Source organism: Corvus hawaiiensis, chromosome 3 (assembly GCF_020740725.1).
Source record: "Corvus hawaiiensis isolate bCorHaw1 chromosome 3, bCorHaw1.pri.cur, whole genome shotgun sequence".
Taxonomy (NCBI): domain Eukaryota; kingdom Metazoa; phylum Chordata; class Aves; order Passeriformes; family Corvidae; genus Corvus; species Corvus hawaiiensis.
The window spans coordinates 105912215-105921029 of NC_063215.1; the positions used below are offsets into that span (position 1 = coordinate 105912215).

At 50.9% G+C, this 8815-nt stretch overlaps 1 long non-coding RNA gene across 1 annotated transcript; it reads right to left on the reverse strand.

Annotated features, from left to right (window-relative positions):
* Nucleotides 1-5701: 5701 nt before the first annotated feature.
* LOC125322654 lies at nt 5702-8271 on the reverse strand. The gene is made up of 3 exons (XR_007202143.1): nt 8241-8271; nt 6761-6849; nt 5702-5810 (listed from the first exon to the last, which is right to left on the reverse strand). It is a non-coding gene; the product is annotated as an uncharacterized LOC125322654 (long non-coding RNA).
* Between the last annotated feature and the right edge of the window lie 544 nt (nt 8272-8815).

Below are 8815 nucleotides of genomic sequence, written 5' to 3' on the forward strand. Positions count from 1 at the left end.
TTCAAAAAACAAAGAAACAAATTAAAGCAAGGGCTGCTCTCAAGCCATAAAGGCACAAGTCATAAAGACAAAAGAGTAATTTGCTCCTGTTTGAAAAAGTAACAGCAGCAGTTGAAGCCCTCAGCCAGGAAACAGAAAACACAAGCTCAAGTCTACAGACTAATTGGCAGTGTTGAATTACAGCTTGGGCAGAGATTTGGACTGCAGCAAATAACATAATTAGTGTCTCCGCTTCTGCATTTGCACGTTGCATTGTAATGGCAGCTCGCTCCAAGAGGAGAGTGTCAGATGCCCGACCTACCAGTAAATAGAGCTACATGTGCACACAGATCCTATAGAGAGCTGACAGACATGAGAAAGATAAGGTCTAGAAACAGAAATGAAGGCAGTTCCTGAGCACACAGGGAGATGAACAAGCACATATCTACTCTACACACCGTGTAAGAAGCACGGAGGACGATTCAGAACAATGTTCTTACCTCATTGGTAAGTACCAAGCAAACCTCACGAAGTCTACAAAGAAGGACTTCTGAGTGGGACTCAGCCAGGTGTTTGATGCTGAAGAGTCCCTTCTCCTTCAGCTCCCTGAAAGGCAAGTACCAAAAAGATTGACTTTCTCTCCACCCAAGAACTAGGCAGCACCTTCTGAATTTACCAGGCTGGCGGCTCAGTCAAACAAAGGGAGGTGCTTTTCAAGCAGTACGTGATGAAATCGTGGAACTTGCTGCCACAGGTTGCTGTGGCTGTCAAAAGCATACACAAATCCAAGAGGCAAATAGAGGGCTTTCAGAGTCTTCATTTGTGGCCGTTTAACAAGACAGCCTTTCTGAAGTCTCTGGCACATGAAGTCCCTATGTCAGTGCTTCCTGGAGGCTGTGAGACCGTGCCATGCTGCTGTTTCTTGTCACCTCCCTGTACCTGTCCCTGAGACACAGTCCCACTGGGCTGTGTCTGGGGCATTTGCCTTCTTTGCCAGCCCCAGCAGGCAGTTCAGCAGTGAGAGTCTGCACTGGCACTCTGTAGCTGAGTTTCCACTCTGCAATCTAGGCCTGTCTGTCACCCACTCCACTCCACCTCACACATTCCCCAAGAAAGCAGCAGGATGCCCCAGAAGATTCCACACCCGGGCAAGAACAGCTGAAAGTCTAGCTTTTCCCAAAAGCCCCTACCTAAAACAGCAGCAACATGTTATTTACAAGGTGCAAACAACTCCCTCTCTCAGCACTTGCTTTGTGCAGGACCTGAGCTACAGGAAGGCGCGTGATGCATCAGGGCTGCAGCGCAGGGCTGGCGGCTGATGCCACGGGCATCCCTGAGTGTCACCCGGACCCCCCCACAGCTGCAGAAGCTCTCTGCACCTCACAGGGCACCAAACAGAAATGGGGAAGAGAAAGCAGAAGAGACAGGGCAGAGCAAAGGCGACTGCACAAGGAGATGCATCGCGGCAGATTTTTCATGCTCATCCCAGGGTGAATGGTGTCCTTATCCCAGTGTGAATGAAGCAGTGAGTAGATGATAACCCAGACATCAAAAAGACAACCAGTATCACCTAACATTTGTGGGGTTATCACCTCTGGGCCTCTACAGGCCTCCTTCTGTCAGTGTCTAAGTTTGGGACACATTGTGAGTATTGACAAAACATCTCAGGCCCATATGAAGCAGTGAGAAGGAAACAGTTGACTTGCAAAAGTGCAAGATTCCTAGAGGATTTTATTTCTTTTTCCTTCTCTTCTGCCATGAGCCCCTCAGGACTAATGACAGGCTGAGTGACTCTATAGCACAACTCAGTGCATTTCTCAGAAAGAAGAACTCCCTGTAGCTGCTCCTGGGACTCACATGCGGAAGGTCACAGGCAGACCCTGACTCCTGCCACTGCTGCCAGCAGTGGGGCCAGAGACAAATCTTACTCAGTCCCACTGGGCCCCGAGGCACCCAAATCTCTACACTCCAAACTGCTGCCATCCTGCTTCTGGCTTCAGCCAGCAAATCATCTTGTCCCACAGCTTTCTCTCTTCCCTCAAGATTTCCTTTGCAGCTCCACAGAGCAGCAGGCAAAGCGAGGAAACAGCACGGACCTGCTGCAGCTGGAGCACTGCTGCAGACCAAGGCCAAGAAAAGGCTGCTCTCAAATCTTTATCCTCTCTCTGCTCTGGAGTGGTTTCACTGGTGCCCCTCGGCCCTCTGGGCTGCTGGGGCTCAGAGGCACTAGCAAGATGCTCTCCTAACCTACCTTAACGCTAAGAGGGAGACAGAGTGAACGGGGCCTTTCTTACCAGTCATCGCTGCTGAGCAAGGAGAGTGCCTCGAGCAAGGACTGCTGTGGCTCCAAAGAGGCTCCGTCCTTCTGCCCCTTCCCACGGAGCGGCTCCTCTCGGCGCTCGGCACCAGTGGCCATCTGCGGGGTCACTGTAAGGAGAGGGTCAGCCATGAGCGCTGCAGCCCCGGGCAAGGCACCCCGCCATGGAGCGGCCTGCAGCCCCATCTCCCAGCCAGGCTTCCATGAGGTACAAACTGGCACTGGCTCAGAGAATTCCCTGCTCTCTGGCTCCTTGCTTTCTCCCAGCCCCCCCAGCTGGGCACAGCTCCTTGGCTCAACCTGACAATTGCCCACACAGCGCCAGCTCCCAAGTGCCACAGGTACCACAGCCAGCGGCACGTTCCTGAGGCCGCAGAGCTCCCACTCCCTGTGAGACAGTGCCCACCAGCAGGACTTGCTCCCCACGAGGGACCCCTCAGCTGCCTCTCCTGTCTCAGCGCCCTGATTTCCCCGAGCCCTGAGGACAGAGGCACTCTGCAACTCCCTGAGGAAAGACCTGCAGCTGCCTCGTGACAGCACCAAGCCGAGCCTGAACAAGCGAGTCCTGCTGGGCCCGGCTGAATCCCCTCAGAGCAGCTACCAGGGAACAGCGATACCTGACCCTTCACACCTCACAGCGCCTCTGTTCCCATTGGCTTCAAATATTCTAGACAGAGGGCAGCTGAGTGCACTTACATTTCAGCCTGCTCTTGGGAAGGGAGTAGTTCATGGATTTTGTTCTTTCCAAGCATCATGAATCTTTACTATTTCAATAAAGTACACACTGGCTGTATTTGAAAGATGCTGAGGTGAAATTTGTTTGTCCTCAAATGGACTTGTGTGCACACTGTGCAAGCCTAAGCTTTCTCTTGTGGAAAAATGGAATCTCTAGCCCAGATGGTTGATAAAAAAGCCTTCCAAATGCAAATTGATGATAAGAATACATAAATACAGATGCAAATTGTTGGCAGACACAATCTCTTGATAGTCAGTTTACAAGGTATGAGAAAATTCAGATGATAAATGCATTTCTTAAGAAACCCACTTGTCATCCAAAGGACTCTTGATCATCAATTTCATGTCATGCACTCAACAGGTCGTTTTCTAATGTGTACAAGGAAACATCTGAGCTGTCTCAAATGATGGAGTTTAAATATTGCACAGAATCTAGAATATTCAGATGGGAGCTATCTGGCTGTCACTGATGTACCCCTGTCACTGCCATCAGTGGTGTCACTGCAGAAGGATGTGGATGTACACATCTATATTCAATAGGAATGGGGAGCCACGTCAGGCTAGTTCTGGTCAATTGTGACCATGGAAGTAGCATCACTAGAAAAGAGCACTCAAAGTATCATTCCTAGCTCCCTTCTTCTTCTCTTACCCTACTCAGGATCATAGCACAGGCAGGCTGCCCTCACAGGAGAGGCAAGAGCCACTAGGGACTATGTGCTGTGTATTCACTGCGGGCAGCAAACAGCCTGGGAGCACCAGGCAGCCCCTCCTGGCTGTCACCTGCTACACAGGCCGCTGTATTTGGGTGGGGTGACACAGGAGGTGCTGCTTGTTCCCTCTTGGCATTGCAGGCCGTGGGATGGCAGCGGCGAGAAGCCATTGGGCACTTCTGGGAGCAGCAGCACGGCTGCACCAAGTGGCTGACTGCCATGCAGAGACAACCCTTGCTGGGAGAGCAGGAAAGCTGGCTGCAGAGGCAGACAGCAGCACAGGCAGAGGGCCAAGATGGAGAGTGGACAATTGATCGTGGTGGTACTCGTAGGTGCACAGTGAGCACACCCTGCCAGACTGCCCCGAGCTCATCCCTGCAGTTACAGCTGCCTCCTGGCACCAGTGCTGTAGTTTGCTCTATCAGGATGGGCAAAAGCCAGAGCTTAGGTCTTTACCACTACTTTATGCAGCTCAGCTTTCCAATGGATCAATAAGAACCAACTGCTCCAGTACTGCCGAGCTGGAGTAACTCAAGAGTAGATTTGCTGTTCATTCTCAGCACAGGCTATGAACCCAAGATCCCAGCTGTGGTGGCTGAATCAGGAGGCAGTTTGTGCTCCTTGTGCAAGGAAAACCGGTGCAGGAAAAAGCTGCTGTGGAGCAGGCTTACCTGAGGAGTTGCGTGGGAAGCTGCCGTCTCCATGGATGATGGGCTTCTTGGGCAGTAAGGGCATGTTGTCCTGCTTCCTCAAGACCTTCTTCTTCAAGGCACTACCAGGGTGTTTTCTCTGCACACTGGAAGCTGTGCCATTGACAGGCGGTAGGCTAAAGCCTGCAGGGACCAAAGAGGAGCTTGGAAGTGGAGGGTGGCAATGGAAAGGCCCAGAAAACTTGCTGGAGCTGGGTAACATCTCTTTGTTATCCCAAAGAACTTCAAGTATAACAGTGGCACAGCACCATGGGAAAGTGATCACAGAATCCTAGAAGAGTTTATGTGGGAAGGCACCTTTAACCACCATCTAGTCCAGCCCCCATGAGCAGGGACATCTTCAGCACGAGCAGCTTCCTCAGGGCCCCATCTAACATGGCCTTGAACACCTTCAAGGATCGATCAACAACAGCTTCTCAGGGCAAACTCTTCCAGTGTTTCATCCCCTTCATTATAAAGAAATTCTTCCTAATATCTAATCAAAATCTACCCTCTTCTGGTTTAGAACCAAATTGCAGTGATGCTTCCCCGAAGAAACAAGGAAACCCCAGTATTGCTTTGCTTTTGTTTTCCTGTTTCAGAGGCTGGCTGGGGAAGTTACCAAAAGAAAGCACAGATAACCTTGCGTGATGCCCTCGGGCTGAGTGCTGCCTCCTGAGGTCCCTGCTGCTGCCCTGGGGCAGCGCACACAGCACTGCAGTCAGAGCCCCTCAGCCCGGATTCAGTCGGCAACGCTGCTTGCTCCTGGGGCTACAACAGAAGCACTGGCTCGGGGCTTCAGCACAGCTCTACAGCACCAGCTCCTCAGCAGGGAGTGGTGGGAGAAGGGTCTCTGGGGTTTTCATTAGAAGGAGTTGAATTTTGTTTCTTCCAGGTTGCACCTTGGTTGAAAAGCATTCTTTTGGACCCGCTTTTCCTGGAGGCTGCTATCCAGGAGAGAGTCTGAAGCCCCAGTGTACTTTGCAAGACAGAATTTTACACTCTGAAGGACTTCAGAGGGGAAGGTGGGAAGCTGATATTCTGTTACGGACTCAGTGAGGCCATGGGCAAGACACTTCATGCCTCTCCATTTTTCTTTGGGGACCGGAAATACATCCTATGCAAACTCCCACTCAGATGCAAATGTAACAGCCCCCCAGTCTGAGGGCAACACTGTGCAGAGGGCAAGCAAGTGATCAGAAAGGACCACAGGTGTAGCAACCACTTACTTGCCGCAGCTGCATCCCCGGGGTCAACTCTCTGTGGAGGCAGCTGCAAGGACGTTTCCTTTTCTCTCTCTGTCTTGATCTCTTTCTCCAAAAGCTCCATTGGCATCCGCTCTAAGTTCCTTTGAGCCAACTTGCCCAATGCAGCACGGACCTACATGCAATGGGAATGCATCACAGACTGTAAGCAGAGACACACAAACCAGACACAACATCTCATCAGGAGCACAGAGTCCATAGATTTCCACAGTCCTTGATGCAGCTCCATGTACATTCCAATGGTTTCTGAAGAATGTCTCCTGTCCTCACCTTGGCAATTACACACAGTGAGGTGGAACGCTTTATTGCCATAACCTCCCACTGCTCCAAGGTACTGTTTCTCAGCCTATGTCAGGAGGCCCTGCTTGAAGCAAGAAAATCACAGGAGTGCTCCAAGACAGATGAAGAGCCTACGTGATCAGTGAGCAGGCAGTTCCCTTCCTACAGGCCATGGCAGGAGAATAAAAACCATGTGCAATACGCAGCAAGGAGGGGTCAGTAGCTGTTGCTTAACACTCATGGCCAGGAATTGCAGCTGTTTCTCACTTCTGGCTTCTGAAGGACTCAGCTGCTCTCGGAGACCGTGAGGCCAAAAAGAGGAGTCACGTGAAAACAAGTTGCAGAAACATTGATGCTAATGCATGGAAAAATTGAGAATGAGAGGGCTGTGAGATACAGCAAGAAAGGTAACCAGGAAAAATCAAACTCTCCCATTTTATTTTGCACCCTTGCTTACACTCAGCATTAGAATCCTTGCTTCTGTGCTTCCCAGGATGCACTTTGCCCACATTCACTGATGTGTAGCTTGCTCTGCCATTCAGAACTTCTCTACAAGGGCCTTTGCACATAAAGAATGCTTCTGGCATGACCTTAGCACCATCTCCAAACCAGTGACCTTGCCACCACTGGAAATAGCCAAGCAATTGCTCTGTAGCTGTCAAATATATTCCCAAGAGAATCCCCACCCCCCAAGAGTGGAAGATTATGATTTTCAGGGACAGTTTGGGCCTAGCACTAAACAGTCACTGGAAAGGAAGTCTGCTCATCCCTGTCCTTATCCCTCACCTTTCCAAAGCCATCCTTCAGGGCTTCGGCACTCGTAAGGCCAGCACTGGTGGGGTGATCCGTCTCCTTGGCCTGGCTCACTGGGAGGCCTGTTAATGGAAGCAAAGGTTCCTGTAAATCTCTGGCACACTTCAAGCCCCCAACAGCGCCTTGCTGGGCAACAGGCAAGACAGCTTCCAGATTGCAGAGCTCTGATAAGACCCAGAGATTGTGTCTGAGAGCAGCAAGCTATATATGCCTAGAACCTCTCCCAATGGATGGGCTACTGCCACAGTGCACTGGCAGCAGACATGGCATTGCTCTGTGGCCAGCAGAATGAAACCTCCTGCAGGATGGAGGCCTCAGCCCTGGATGCTGGAGAGCTGCTGCATTTGATAGAGAAGGGCAGAGACGGAGCTTGCTCTTGACAGAGATTCTTATCTGCCCTAATTCGTGCTGATTTTAGTAAACATCTTCTTCCTGGTTCCTAAAAGAACTCCCGGGTTCTAATACCCGTAAGCATTTAGATCAATATTTTCTTCTCTTTGTGGCAATATTTTAGAGGACATGAAAAGAAAAGCTTAGGATTGCAGGAGTGTTAGCAAAACGTGAATTGTGTTCTTGAAATTGGATAATTTGCTTTCCCCGAGGATTTTCATTCTAAACTGTGTGAGATTGGGCCACTTTCAGGCCAGTCTGACCAAAGGCTGATTTTCCTAATGGAAGTGGAACAATGTAGCTCGTTTTGAAATACTCTTCAACAGAGCCGTTAAAACTCAGAGGATGAATCACTCTTTACATGGCTTCACAGAGGATTAAAACACGTGGCAGCAAAGTAGCAGAAAACCAATGTCTTAAATCCGGATTTTTTGCCCTGCAAAATGGTCAGCTTAATAATAAAAAAGAGTTAGATATGGGCTTTGAGGAAGGAGGGCTATTCTGGATTGGGGGCAAGGCCTTGGAATGTAAGAGCATCTGAGAAGTTGACAGGGAAACTACTGACTCCAGGGTAACCTCCTTGGGACCAGTGCAGTCAGTCCCAAGTGCAAAGTGGAGACACAAAATATAACAGAGGCCACAATGCCAACATAAAGCATCAGAAGCTACAGTATTTCATGTGAGAGATTCCCTGGAAACTTCTAAAGAGCTGCACAGGGAAACATGCTCCTGCCAGCAGCCACTTGAGGCAGACCAGGGAGACACCCTGACCCACTTGCACAGAGCCAGCACAGGAACAGCCTGGCCTCTGGGCTGCCCTGGGACAGCAGGGAGCCCAGAGGCCTGTGCTTTCCAGGAATGGCTCAGCTGCACACGCACCCTCCTGCTCCTCTCCCGGCCCCACAGCTGAGCAGCCCTACAGCTCCACGGGGCACTGGGAGCAGCACAGCTCAGTGCAGGGGGCACATGCAGGGCAGAACTGTTCCCTGGCAATGTGCCCAGGCTCTCTAGGCTGGCACAAGAGCCTTCCTCCCGCCAGAGAGCGGCCCAGCTCCCGCCTTACCTCTTTGTGAGGCTGAGCCATGCTCAGCCTTCACCTTGTGCTCCCTGGCAGTGACCCCGGGGGCAGCGCTGCTCAGCTGCCCCTGCCGGGGCTCCTGGGCCAAGGCCCCCTGAGCAGGCTGCGAGCGGAGACCTGCACTGCCAAGGCCGGGCTTCCGCACATCAGTCTTCAAGCCGAAAAGTTCAGCCAGTTCCCTTGGGAACAGAGGCATCCCAGGTCCTATCACACACCATGAACTCTTTCCCTTCTTCCTCTGGGTTTTTGTTGTAGACTCAGAAGAAGCTGTAGATCAGGTACAAGGGAAGAAGTGAGTTAGTTGAACTCCCACCTTTACAATCACCACAACTAATGGGTGAGGCACTCGAGGGGTTATTTATTATTGAGAAGATCACTTTGTTTTTATTTTTCATGAAACTAGCATCACTATAATTGCTCTGAACTGTATGGAGCTGGCAGGAAGGGAGAGAGAGATTCCACTACTTTGCTTCTGTGCTGCTCATGGCTCATCCACTACTTGGGGATCCCTTTCCTTCCAAACAGTTAGCAACCCACAGGGGTCTCTAGAATTTGACAAT